This window comes from Akebia trifoliata, chromosome 16, assembly GCF_017979445.1.
Source record: "Akebia trifoliata isolate Shusen 1 chromosome 16, ASM1797944v1, whole genome shotgun sequence".
Lineage (NCBI taxonomy): Eukaryota > Viridiplantae > Streptophyta > Magnoliopsida > Ranunculales > Lardizabalaceae > Akebia > Akebia trifoliata.
The window spans coordinates 13,431,747-13,445,101 of NC_141390.1; the positions used below are offsets into that span (position 1 = coordinate 13,431,747).

The 13,355-nt window shown below is 34.8% G+C and overlaps 1 protein-coding gene across 2 annotated transcripts in view; it reads left to right on the forward strand.

Annotated features, from left to right (window-relative positions):
- NOV (Histidine kinase-, DNA gyrase B-, and HSP90-like ATPase family protein) overlaps positions 1-13,355 on the forward strand; it is a 107,680-nt gene that overhangs the window by 36,229 nt on the left and 58,096 nt on the right. The window lies entirely within an intron of this gene.

Here is a 13,355-nt window from a genome sequence, read left to right on the forward strand (position 1 = left end):
CAAACCAAGCCAATTGTCACATGCTCCAATGACAATTTTTTTGGGTTTCTACTTGTTTGGGTCTAGATTTTTTTTCATCACTTTTATTTTATTAGGGTTAGTATTAATTAGTTAGATAGATATATTACATTCTTGGTTTGAGTTGTTTTTTAGTTATTAGAAATTTGATTGCAGTCTGAGCAGCACATTATTTTTCCTTAAGCCTTGTTTTGAGAGGTCAAAACTTGTCGTATTATATTGATTTTCTTGTCATATAAAAGGTTAATCAGTTACCTATCAAACAAATCAAATTTTTTGCAAATCCAATTGTTTTTTCTTTTTGAGGAAGTTATGGAAAAAATACTTAACCTACAAACCTCTACCTTAACCCTTTCCCTTACTATATTGAAAAATACAATAATTGCATAACTTTTCATTTTACCTTTTGGGTTTACCATAAACCCAATCCCTAATCCTTATTCCTTACCCAAAATTCTAAACCAAATTCTCCAACCCCCCAAATTTCTTTTTCTTCCCTCATCCTCCTGCATCAAATTCCTTATCTTAGCCCAAATCCTTAACCCAATCCCAAACCAGATTCCTTAACCGCCCCCATTTTTTTTTTCTCTTCTTCCCCCACTGTCTTACATCAAGAAGTCGAAAAGATGGAGCTTGCTTTTAACATAAAGAAAAAGCTAGGTTCAATGAGCCTACAACAAAAATAAGGAGGGGCATCCCATGCTTTTGGGAAGGTGCTCTCACCTTGAAGTGTTACATGAAGTTAGGTGCTTGGAAAGTTGAATAATTAAGTAGGTTGGGTAGGTATGATATTTTTTAGGGCAATTTACCAAAACATGCACCAAAAATTGAAAAATAATCAAAATGGTGAACTATTCATCTTAATTTTGAAAATGGAAATAAGTTATTTTACCAAAACGATAAAATTTGAAATGAATGATGTTTTGATACCAAAACTACACATCCCCGTTATTTTGTAAAACATTATACATCCCCTATTTGAGTAAATAGATGGAAATGTAACTATTTTAGTATTGAGTGATTAAATAAAATAAATCTTGAAGGGAAACATCACTTTACTAAAACCGTTAATTTTTATCTATCTACTTAAACAGGGGATGATATTTATACTATTTTATAGAAACAAAATGTAGAACGGGCATTTTTGGCATTAAACATTGTTCATTTCAAATTATACTATTTTGGTGAAATAAATTATTTCTAAAAAACGGTAATTGATCATTTTCTGAATTAAGATGAATAGTGCATCGCTTTGGTAATTTTTCAATTTTTATATACTGATTTGGTAAATTTCCCTATTTTTTTTTTGTAATAAAAATGTTGTCTTAAATAATAGTTGGGGGTTGAGAACAAATCCTATACACAGCGCCCTAATTTCATTTTCACAAGTATGAGGAGACAATTGATGAATATTTTTCGAATTTCTTTCATTCTGGATGGAATTATGAGAAAGGGTGTGCAACTTTTCTAATTCAGGTTGAGTGCTTGACAAGTTGAATTGATCCTCAATTCGCTAAGCTGAGTTCTCCTTGTCATTGGGTGGAATCATCCACGAATCTATCCTTTTATCCTTTTTTCATTTTCCATTTTATTTTGTAATAGATCTTCGAGAATCTATCTTGTAAGCGGTATTGTTTATCAATAGAAAATTACATTTTTGATTGGCATCAATTCTTTTGTTACATCATCAATCCAACCCCTACATAATCTATTTAAATGGATTGGATTTCAAGTCCAATCCACTCCTTTGAAGACCCTACCTCCAATGGGCAAGGCCTTATGATGAAGGATAATGAGGGAAGAAGAGGAAAACACAAGTGGTAAGGAATTTGATTTGGGTGGCTTTGAAATTAAGTTAAGCATTTGGGTGACAATAAGAAAAGGGTTTACAAAATCTAAATTGGCTATTGAAATGTAAAATGCAAAGTTTTGTAAATTACGATATTTTCAATAGGGCAAAGGAAAGGTTAAAGGTTAAAGTTTGTAGGGTAAGGATTAAAGGTGAAAATAATGGGGAAATGATTAATGGTTTTTGAGAGGAAAAATGTTTCAAGAATTTTGAAAGGATTAGAGAGTTCTTGATAGTTTCTTAATCTTTGACAAATAAACAAAAAACAATGTAGAAAATATGGATTGAAGAAGAAGATGAGGGATAAAAAAAGATTATAGAAAAAAAGAAAGATAAGAAAAAACGATATATTTACCTTGGAATCACCTCAATGATTTTCATTGCGTTAACTATGTTGAATGTACCAACATTCAAAATAAGAAAGCAATAATGTATATTTATTCATTCATCAATTCTTTGAAATCATTTACAATAGCCATATATATATAGGTTATACTCAAATCCCTAATTTTAAAATTACATAAAAATTGACACTTTTGACCTTGAGATGCAAATCCCATATAGAATTGATATCCTACCAGTATTTTGACCACAACTTTCTCAAAACTTATCGAAATCGCAAAATCATGGGCTTATTAGATAAGTAATTGAATAACCTTTCAACGATACCAAATCAACTTAATACGATAAGTTTTGATCCCTCAAAATAAGGTCTAAATAAAAGTGAGATGAATAGTACTTAGATTTAAATTAAATTCCTACACTAACTTAATAATAAATTTTTAGAGTAAATAAGACTAAAAAAATGAAAATGCCTATAACTAAAGCCCAATAATTAAAATAAAATAAAATCCTAAAACTAAAACATTATCCAAATAGGTTAGGCCCATGAACTCTGATGTCCCCCCATCACGTCTTCAACGACGTGGATCTTGAGATGAAGTGTCAAATCGTTGACTCCCACATTATATGAATCCTGAGGATGTAGGTATTGATACCAAATGATGTAGTGAGATAGAGATGGGGCCAATTGAATGGAGACTTACCTGGGATTTTAATGGGTCGTCGGGGACACTATTGCAATGGGATAGAGGAGTGGCGAATGGAGACATTTGGGTTCTTGGTTGGTGCCGGGGATACTACGGTTTCTCACCTTCAATTCACAGATGATACATTAGTTTTTCTTGATGCTTCCTTAGATTAGATGAGGAGATTAGGTGGCCTTTTATGTTGTTTGGAAGCCGTCTCTGGCATCCTAGTGAATATGAGAAAGAGCAAGGTGTTACCCGTTAGTAGGGTTCCATTCGTGCGTTACTGCAGCTTTTTTGGGTTGGGCTCCCTTTGGGTGCCCTTATAGGAGGTTGGCAATCTTTTTTTAATAAGTTTAAATTTGATTAGAATTGTGATGTAGGACAGTGAGGGAAGAGGGAAGAAGGGGAAAATAAGGGGGTTTAGGGAAATCTGGTTGGGGATTAGGTTAAGGATTTGGGCTAGGATGAGTAAACCCAAAAAAGTAAAATAATTTTTTTCACAATTACGACATTTTCAATGGGATAGATGAAATGGCTTAAATGTTAATGTTTATAGGGTAAGTAAAGGATTAAAGGCTAAGGTTTATAGGGTAATGATTAATGGTTAAGAGACTGGAGAAATGTTTAAGTGTTGAGGTTTGTAGGATCAAGAATCATGAATTTAAGAATCAAGAATCAAGAATTTAAGAAATTCAAGATTCAAGATTTCAGGAAATAAAAAAAATTAAGAATTAAAAAAAAAAAAAAAGATCAAGAAAACAGATTTTATGGGTGGTTTTTTGAAAGGATTAGAGGGGTCTTGATGATTTCTTGATCTTAAAAAAAAGAGAGAGTAGAAAAGATGGATTGAAGAAGAAGATAGAGGATAAGAAGATTAAAGAAAGGAAAAAAAAAATGATCCATGCATCAATCACATTGAATGCATTAACATTTAAAAGAAAATAGAGACTTATGTAATTTTGTTTATTCCATTTATTCTTTGTCAATAAACACTAATACAATTTATAAATAAGGAAAATCAACTAAAGAGTCCTAATAAAACTAAAATACCAAATAAAGTAACTTAAGTTTCGTAACTTTCTCTCTCCTAATTTTTTTACCCTAATAAACTTAAATAAAATATAAACTAAAGTTACTAATTGCCCTTATATATTATACTAAGACCATGGACCAATAAAACTTGAAAATAAGCCCAAAAAAACATAAAAATAAAGCCTGCAAACAACTCAAATCTAAAAAAAAAAAATTAATTTAAAATAATCTCGAACGATAGATCTAGACTTAGTTAAGTGAAAGCTTAAATAATTACAATTTTTTTGTCGGAACCCTTGATTGTTGACTTTATATGTATACCACATTAAAATGAGGATGAGAAGGCCCCAACTGTACAACACTCATCAAAGAGTGAAAACACAAGCGACTAAGAAACATGTAAATTACAAATAGAATCCCAATGCACTAGAAAATCCTCAAAGAAAGTTCCCTTGAATAATTTAAAGGCTTTTCCCCAAAATTACAATAACCCAAAGATGTCTAGTTTAAGATCTTGCAGATTGCACTCTTTATCCTCAAAGATGTGTCGATTCCGTTCCCTCCAAACCCCTCAAGAAATAGTGAACGGAAGGAGACTCCAAAGGATCCTCTTTGCCATTCTAAAATGAGCACTCTTAGCGTCATTGAGACACAGTGAGCAACAATTGGGCGTTTGGAATACTTGTCTAATCAACTAATCCAACGTAGTAACTCTATCCAGCATCGATGGTCGGAATCTGGAAGTTGAAGGCGAGAGCGGTAGCCCGGAAACATACATAGATCTCAACGTGAAAAATCCTCCTTTAATACCACTCTAAAGTCTATGATCCTCTAAGTTTGCACCAAGTTTGGTTTTGAGTCTTTGGGGTGAGAGTGGGACAATTAGACACTCGCATGGGAGCAGTCCAAGGAAAGATAACATGAAGACTGTCCTATTGTTCAAGGTGAGAGCTAAGTTTAAGGTGGGTAAAGGTAACATGGTGAGATTTTGGGAGGAAACTTTTTGTGGCTCTTGCCCCCTTAGGGAGTAATTCCTATCTTTATAGTCCATGTCTTTGAAGAAAGTTACCAATCTCCACTTTTAGAAGATTTGTGGGTGGAGAGTGGGCTTTTGATGTAGGACATCTACAATTCTAGTTAGAGTTTTAATAGGATTTCTATTTCTAGTTCTACTGGGATTTCACTTTCATAGTTATGTTAGGAGTACAATTCCTTGTTAGTTTCTAATTTGTTTAAAATTCGTTTTTATTATTTAGGATCTAATTAGAAGTGCTTAGAAGTATCCAAATTGAGTTGCAATATGATTAAAAAGTTGCTATTATGTTATAGATAGGTTAGGAATGCCAATTTTTAGTAGGATTCGAAGTTGTTATGATGGAGTTTTCTATATAAGGAGTTTTCTAAATCCAAAAATTGATAATAATAAAAATAAATTTTGATTAAAAAAAAAAAAAAAAAAGGTTTCAGATCTATTCTTCTCTTGGATTCTAGTAATCCTACCGGTTGAAGACGGTGATCTTCTTGGTTCATAATTGTCATTTACTTCACGCTATGATACGCTACGTCAATTGGTATCAGAGTGAGGTCCTCATTCTTATGGCAACGAAAGACGGATCAAGTTCGACAAATCTCATAGATGATGCTCTAGATTATCGAGTCGTAACCATAGGAACCTTCAAATCATTTCAATGAGAGACTCAACGATAGTTGCAAACTATGCAAACCGCAATCGAGCAGTTAACTTAGGCTTTGCATAAGAATCAGATCTAAGGTAATGAACGAATCATAATTAATGATAAAGATCAACATGTTCAAGGATTGAGGGTTATGAACATTTGTAGACGAGCCCATAGTCACCAAGTTGGGGTTTGAGAATAAGTTGGCAAGGGAAAAAGTTAAAAAAAAAACTAAAAAATTGAGATGGTATTAGTACAATGTAATTTTTTCTACTAAGTGGTATTATCATTTATATCATTAAATCCTATGTTAAACCATAAGAATAAATCATAAAATCCCAAACTGATGTCATTCATAAATTCACAAAAAAAGTAACACCCACCCTCTTAAAATAGTTCAAACTTCAAAATACAAAAGCGTTACAATCATAAATCAAAAACTACGATTCATCAACTCATCAAAATCATCAACTCGAACATAATCCTCCATTCCATACGTACTCTCTGATGCTCCATCACTATGATTGTCACCATCATCTTCATTGACATTATCCCCTCTTACTTCTTCATCATTTGGGATATCTGGGAAGGCTGAAATTTTGTCCAAGATGATTGGTTCTGAATTTTTTTCTTCTCTTTTTTCACACGTCTTCATAAAATGCATGTTCATCCAAACAAATACTAAGTCAAGCAACTTCTTTGACTCCAATCTATTTCTCTTCTTAGTATGTGCAACCTTAAAAGCACTCCAATTTCTTTCTCATCTAGAGGCACTACAAGGTTGGATATGCAATTTGATTGCTAACTTCTGAAGATTTGGAGCCTCACTCCCCCACATATCTCATCAAATTTCTAATAAAGAAACAAATACATTATTATTTATTGAATATGAAAACAAATAAAATTTGCTATGTAATTGGCATCCTTCTTCCCAACAGTGCACTCGGATTTCAAAAAAATTGTCCCTTTCGGACAAGATGCTAACAAATTAATATGTGGCCTTTTCCTCTCATCGGTCCACAAATTTGACATAAGGGTACATCCAGAAACAATCCAAGATTTCTTGATTTCTTCAATATATTCCTATACTTCTCCCTTTGAAGATGCTAAAATTTTGGTTCTTGCCATTTCACTACAAGGATGAACATATCCTTGACCATGATTAGAAATTGCAGTCACTACTTTTTGAAACTCTACCGTTCTCGACAAGTTAAAAGGTAGATTGTTTGCAACAACCATTTTAACCATGGCTTTGTCAACAATCTTCTTTTCTTCCTTCTTCCTGAGCGAAATGATTGTCGATTGTTGTGAGCTTCCCAGTTGTTTTAAACCGGTAGGTCCCGTCGAACTACTGCCGCCTCCAAACGTACTACCACTACATGATTTTGTCACATAATCTGTTATCTTTTACTTTTTTCTTCTCCCTTCAATCTTTATTATAGCATTTAATGCTTTATTATTGATCGAATCGGGAGCTGAAGGGCATGGCCGAACATTCCTTTGAAGTAATTTTGATAAATGAGTCTTCATTCTTATTATCGTCCCTACGAAAGACTCTTGACAAAATTTACACTTAATCTTACCCTCTTCTTCGATTAAGTATTCCCAAAATGGATCCTTTCCTCTCGGCATTCTATAATGAATAACAAATAAAAGTTAAAAACAACGTGTATATATATACTTAAATATGTATTGAATTTTGATATACATTGAAAAATTAACATTTATGTTTTATGTTTCTAACATACAAATACAAGCTATAGAAAGTATTTAAAACATTCAAACACAATTGATATCAATTTAAATTCAACAATAGTAACATTAAAAAATAAAATTGCAGCAAAAACTAACAGATAATAAATTCAACAACAATAACATACAAACATAGGGAGTATTTAACAAATAAAGAGAATTAACAGTGATTTAAATTCAGTAACTATAATATTAAAAAATAAATTGCAACAAGCTAGTAACAAATAACATATAACAGATTCAACAACAATAACATTAAAAAAATTACAATAACAAATAACACAATATATTTAGCAATAATAACATTAAAAAATGCAATAAGAATAAATATATTGCAACATTAAAGAGGCCAAATAAAAAAACACAGTTCAGGCTTTGGCATTTTATCAAACATTTAATATGCTTTTAAGATGTATAATCTAATATAAGCAAACTTTTAATGCTATACTTATATTGAGTATGCACAAGTAGCGCAATACAAGGGATCAAATCCAACTCGAAATCCATTCGACTTTAGAGAGAGAGAGAGAGAGGCATATACCTATTAGGCTGCTCTTCTTCTTCTTCAAAGCAAATATCAAGAAGCAATTAGTGGCTAAGTTTGAGGAAGATGACGTCATCGAGAGTTGAGACATGGATTTGCAGGAGCGAGAGTCGTCGTCGAGAGTTGTAGGCTTGCAGTCGCAATCACAAAGACAACCGAAATTTCTAGGGCTTCCTCTTTTTAGTTTTCTCTTCGATTCTCTTTAGGTTTCAATAAAGACAACGAAGAGTGATTTGGGTTTTATTTTTGGAGATAGTTTTATTTATTACAATTTAACCTTTTTCATTTTACCAAATATTTAAGACATCCCTCAAAGTTTAATAAATTTTGAAAAAACATCTTTTTTAAAATTTCTAACAAAAAAATACTAAACGATTTAATCACGAATTTCGTGATTTAATTACCAGTTGAAAAAACATCGATTTAATTGCGATTTATTCAAAAAATCGATGACTTTGGTGACTATGGGCGAGACAATGAAAGTAAGGGTATGTTTGATTGCACATGGAAAATAGGGTGGAAAATCAATTTCCATGGAAAATGACATTTTTCAAGTGTTTGATTGCAAATGGAAATGGAAATTCATTTTCCACCCCATTCAAAAAGTCCACTAAATCATGGATTTCACTTTCCCACCCATATGGGTGAGAAAATGAAATCCACACATATTTTCCATCCTCAATTCTTCCCTACCACCATCACTACCACCACCACCACCACCATTACACTAACCTCGCCGTCGTCACCATCGCCGTCCCCGTCGGCTCTGTCTCCGACTACCTTCTCTCTCTCTCTCTCTTCTTCTTTTTCTTTTTCTCCTTCTCCATCCCTCACCTCCTCCGCCACCACCACCACCACGTTCTCCCCCCCCCCATCTTCCTCACTTACCTCCATCGCCGCCATCGTCGCCGCCTCCACTGTCGCCGTCGCTGCCTCCACCGTCGCCGTAGCCGCCGCCACCGTCACTGTAGCCGTCGCCTTCGCCACCGTCGCCACATCCTTCCCCCTCTCTCTTCCTCGCCATCTTCTTCTTCCTCTCATCTTCTTCCTCATTCTCCTCTTCTTTTTTCTTATATTTTTTCCATGATTTTATCCAAGTGAAATCAAACAATGGAATTTGATTTTCCAACCCTACCTATTTTCCACAACTAATTTTCCATGGATTTCAAATTCCATGGAAAGTGACTTTCCATGCAATCAAACATACCCTAAGTCTTGTGATGAAGAGATTAATGATATAGTACGTCAACATGGTGAACGAAGGGGTGTAATGCGAGATCGAGACTTCCATATTAAGGTTGATTTTCCTTCTTTCAACGGTCATATAGAGGATTTTCTTGATTGACTTTTGAATGTGGAACATTTTTTTGATTACATGGGTATTGCGGAAGAAAAGAAAGTTAAGCTTGTAGCTTACAAGCTTAATGGAGGAGCTTCGGCTTGGTGGGAGTAGTTGCAGTTGGCACGAACTCGACAAGCCAAAGCCCCAATCTGAATTTGGCAGAGAGTGAAACAACTATTGAGGGAACGCTTCCTCCTTATGGACTATGATTAGGTACTATTCCAACAATACCAAAATTGTCGCCAAGGAAATCACTCAATCTGGGATTATGTTGCTGAATTCTTTCAACTGTTAGCCCGTAATGATCTTGTTGAAACAGTATCGCAACAATTAGCTAGGTTTTTGGGTGGATTGTGTGTGGCCATCTAAGAAAGGGTTTCATTATAACTTGTTTACACTTTGAATGATGCAGTTCAGTTAGCAACAAGAGTTGAAACCCTATTGGATCATCCAAGTTGGTGGAATCAGGCTTTTGGGAAGATTGTGACCACTATGACAATATCGTAATCGGAACTAAATCGAGGTAAAGCACCGTTTTGAGAAAATACCCAAACACATGTTACAAATCGAGATTCGGGGAGTAGTTAAGCTAAGTCAATTGAAAAAGCCAATACTAATCAGGTTCATCTTCAAATCCTTATGCCCACCCACATTGAATAAGTGTTCTCGCTGCAATCAACTAGGACATCGTTCTAATGAGTGCCCACAACATCCAGCGGCTAATCTAACAACTCGTACTGAAGTAGTAAATGATGATGAATCAGATCCTAAAGAAAAAGTAGAAGAAGTGGAACAAATGACTTAGACTCACGAAGACGAAGGAGTTTCTCTTGTTGTTCGTAGACTGATGTATACATCAAGGCAATAAATCGATCCACAAAGACAAGCATCTTCAAGACTTGGTGTACAGTCAACCAAAGGGTTTGTGATTTGATAATAGATGATGGCAATAGTGAAAACATTGTATCTAAGACCATGGTTGACAAGCTATAGTTGTGGACTGAGAAACATCTCGCCCCATATACAATCGATTGGATCAAGAAGGTAGGTGAAACAAAGGTAACTGCAAAATGTCAAATTCCATTTTCAATTGGTAAATTTTACAATGATATGGTTACTTATGGTTGATAGGATGCCTGCCATATGCTACTTGGTAGTATGATGTAGATTCTACCCATAGAGGCAAAAACAACATGTTCATGTTCTAAGGATGGGATTAAAATTGTCTTTGGCCCTATGAAAGGAGAGAATCATCCTAAAACTACTAAAGTGGAGGGGCAATCCTTCTTAATTGTTAGTGACATCTTACAAGGGTCCAAGGAAATGGGAGATACGTATGACTTAGTAGTGAAAAGTGAAGAAAAATAAGGTTCTGGAAGTCCTTAAAAGGGCGAAACCTTTGCTGGTTGAATTTGAGAGGATTGTACTTGAAGGCCTTCTAGATGGGATTCCTCTTATGAGAGATATTCAACACCATATTGATTTGGTTCTTGGTGCAAGCTTGCCTAATCTACCACATTATAGGATGAGCCCAAAAGAGTTTGAAATTCTACGGAATCAATTTGAAGAATTGATTCGTAAGGGATTTATCAAGGAAAATATGAGTTCATGTGCTGTCCCAGCTTTGTTGACTCCAAAGAAAGATGGGAGTTGGAGGATGTGCATAGATAGTAGAGCCATCAACAAAATAATCGTGAACTACAAGTTCTTTCTACCACGACTAGATGACATGCTCGATATGCTAGAGGGGTCTAAGGTGTTTTCTAAAATAGATTTAAAAAGTGGGTACCACCAAATTCGCATAAGACCAGGTGACAAGTTGAAAACAACTTTCAAAACCCTATGAATGGTTGGTGATGCAATTCGGGTTGGCCAAGGTACTAAGTGCGTTTATGAGGGTGATGAATCAGGTTCTCAAACCCTTCATTGGATGGTTTGTGGTGGTTTATTTTTGATGATATATTAATTTATAGTTGTGATGAGGAAGAACATGTTCAACACTTATGGGATGTGTTCACTATATTTCAAAAGAATAACTTGTATATCAATCTTAAGAAGTGCAAATTTATGACTGATAGTCTTACATTTTTGGGGTACGTGGTAAGTGTTTTGGGAATCAAAGTTGATGAAGATAAAGTAAGGGCTACCCAATTTCCATAGGTTAGCAACATTCTATAGGCGCTCTGTGAAGAACTTCATCAGCATTGCAACACCACTAACAGATTGCATGAAACAAAAACAGTTCCGGTGGACGGAAAAGGCTGAGCAGAGTTTTGCATTGATCAATGAGAAGTTGACTTCTGCCCCTGTTTTGGCTTTGCCCAATTTTGAGAAGTTGTTCGAAGTGGATTGTGATTGCCTCATAAGTAGGCATTAGAGTTGTCTTTTCCCAAGAAGGTCGACCAATTGCCTTACATAGTGAGAAGTTGAGTGATGCTAGAAAGAGGTGGTCCACGGACGAGTTAGAGTTGTATTCCGTGGTTCAGTTTTTAAGACATTGGAAGCATTACCTAGTGTAGAGAGAGTTTATATTACATACCGATCATCAAGCCTTAAAGTTCATCAATAGTTCGACAACTCCAAATCGCATGAATGCTAGGTGGATTACAACATTCCAGGAGTTCACGTTCGTATTGAAACACAAGTCTGGGGAACATAATAAGGTAGTAGATGCTTTAAGTTGACGAGTGACCTTACGACAATCAAAAGTGAGGCAATTGGGTTTGATTATTTGAAAGATTTGTATGTTGATGATGAAGATTTTAAGGATGAATGGGCTAGATGCATATCAAAACAACCAAGTTCAAGTGAATACCAAATTCAGGATGGTTTTTTGTTTAAAAGAATTCGGTTATGTATTCTTAAGAGCTCATTGTGAAAATATGTCATTCGAGAAAAACTTGGTGGAAGACTTGGAGGTCATGTATGGTGTGACAAAAACATAACTCTAGTTGAAGAACGGTATTTTTGGCCACAATTGAGGAGAGACGTGGGATGGTATGTACAACGATGTACTTGCCAAATATCCAAAGTTTAAACACAGAAAACAGGTCTTTATACCCCATTGCCAATGCCTAATGCACCATGGGAAGATCTTTCTATGGACTTTGTGTTGGATCTTCCGCGGACTCAACGGGGTATGGATTCTATTTTCGTTGTAGTCGATAGGTTTTCAAAGATGGCACATTTCATTCCATGCAAGAAGACATCGGATGCTACCAACATTGCCAACTTGTTCTTTAAAGAAGTTGTGCGTTTGCATAGTATACCCAAGACTATCACTTCTGATCGTAATAGTAAATTCTTAAGTCACTTTTGGCGTAATTTGTGGAAATGATTGGATACATCATTGCAGTTCAGTAGTATGTGTCATCCATAGATAGATGGTCAGACAGAGGATGTAAATCGAACCTTGGGCAATATTTTGCGGAGTTTGTCTAGTGAGAAATCTAAATAGTGGGACCTTGCTCTTGCCCAAGCTAAGTTTGCGTACAATAATGTGGTTAATCGCTCTATTGGGAAACCACTATTTGAGATTGTGTACGGTCGACTTCGTACACACAGTTATGTTAATCCTAGTTCTATTAGGATTTCAATTTCAAAGTTATGTTAAGAGTATAATTCATTGTTAGTTTCTAATTTTTATTATTTAGATTCTTATTACAAGTGCTTAGAACTATCCAAATTGAGTTGCAATAGGATTAGAAAGTTGCTATTATGTTATAGATAAGTTAGGAATGCTAATTTTTAGTATTTTAGTAGGATTCTAAGTTTTTATGATTGAGTTATCTATATAAGGAGCTCCAAATCCGAAAATTGAGAATAATAAAAATAAATTCTAATTTTCTTAAAAGGTTTCAAACCTATTCCTCTTGTGGATTCTAGTAATCCTACCGGTTGAAGACATTGACCTTCTAGGTTTTCGTAGAATGTTCAATGATTGGGAGATGGAGAAGGTTGGTAGGTTAATTGTTGGCACTTCTTCGCTCATCTTAGAGGTGTAGATAGAGGATGAGAGAGTGAGGATGGTGAACATGGAGGGGAGGTTTTCGATGCAGTCATTCTATTACTTTTTGTGTGATATTGAAGGGCTTTCTTTTCCTCATGTCGC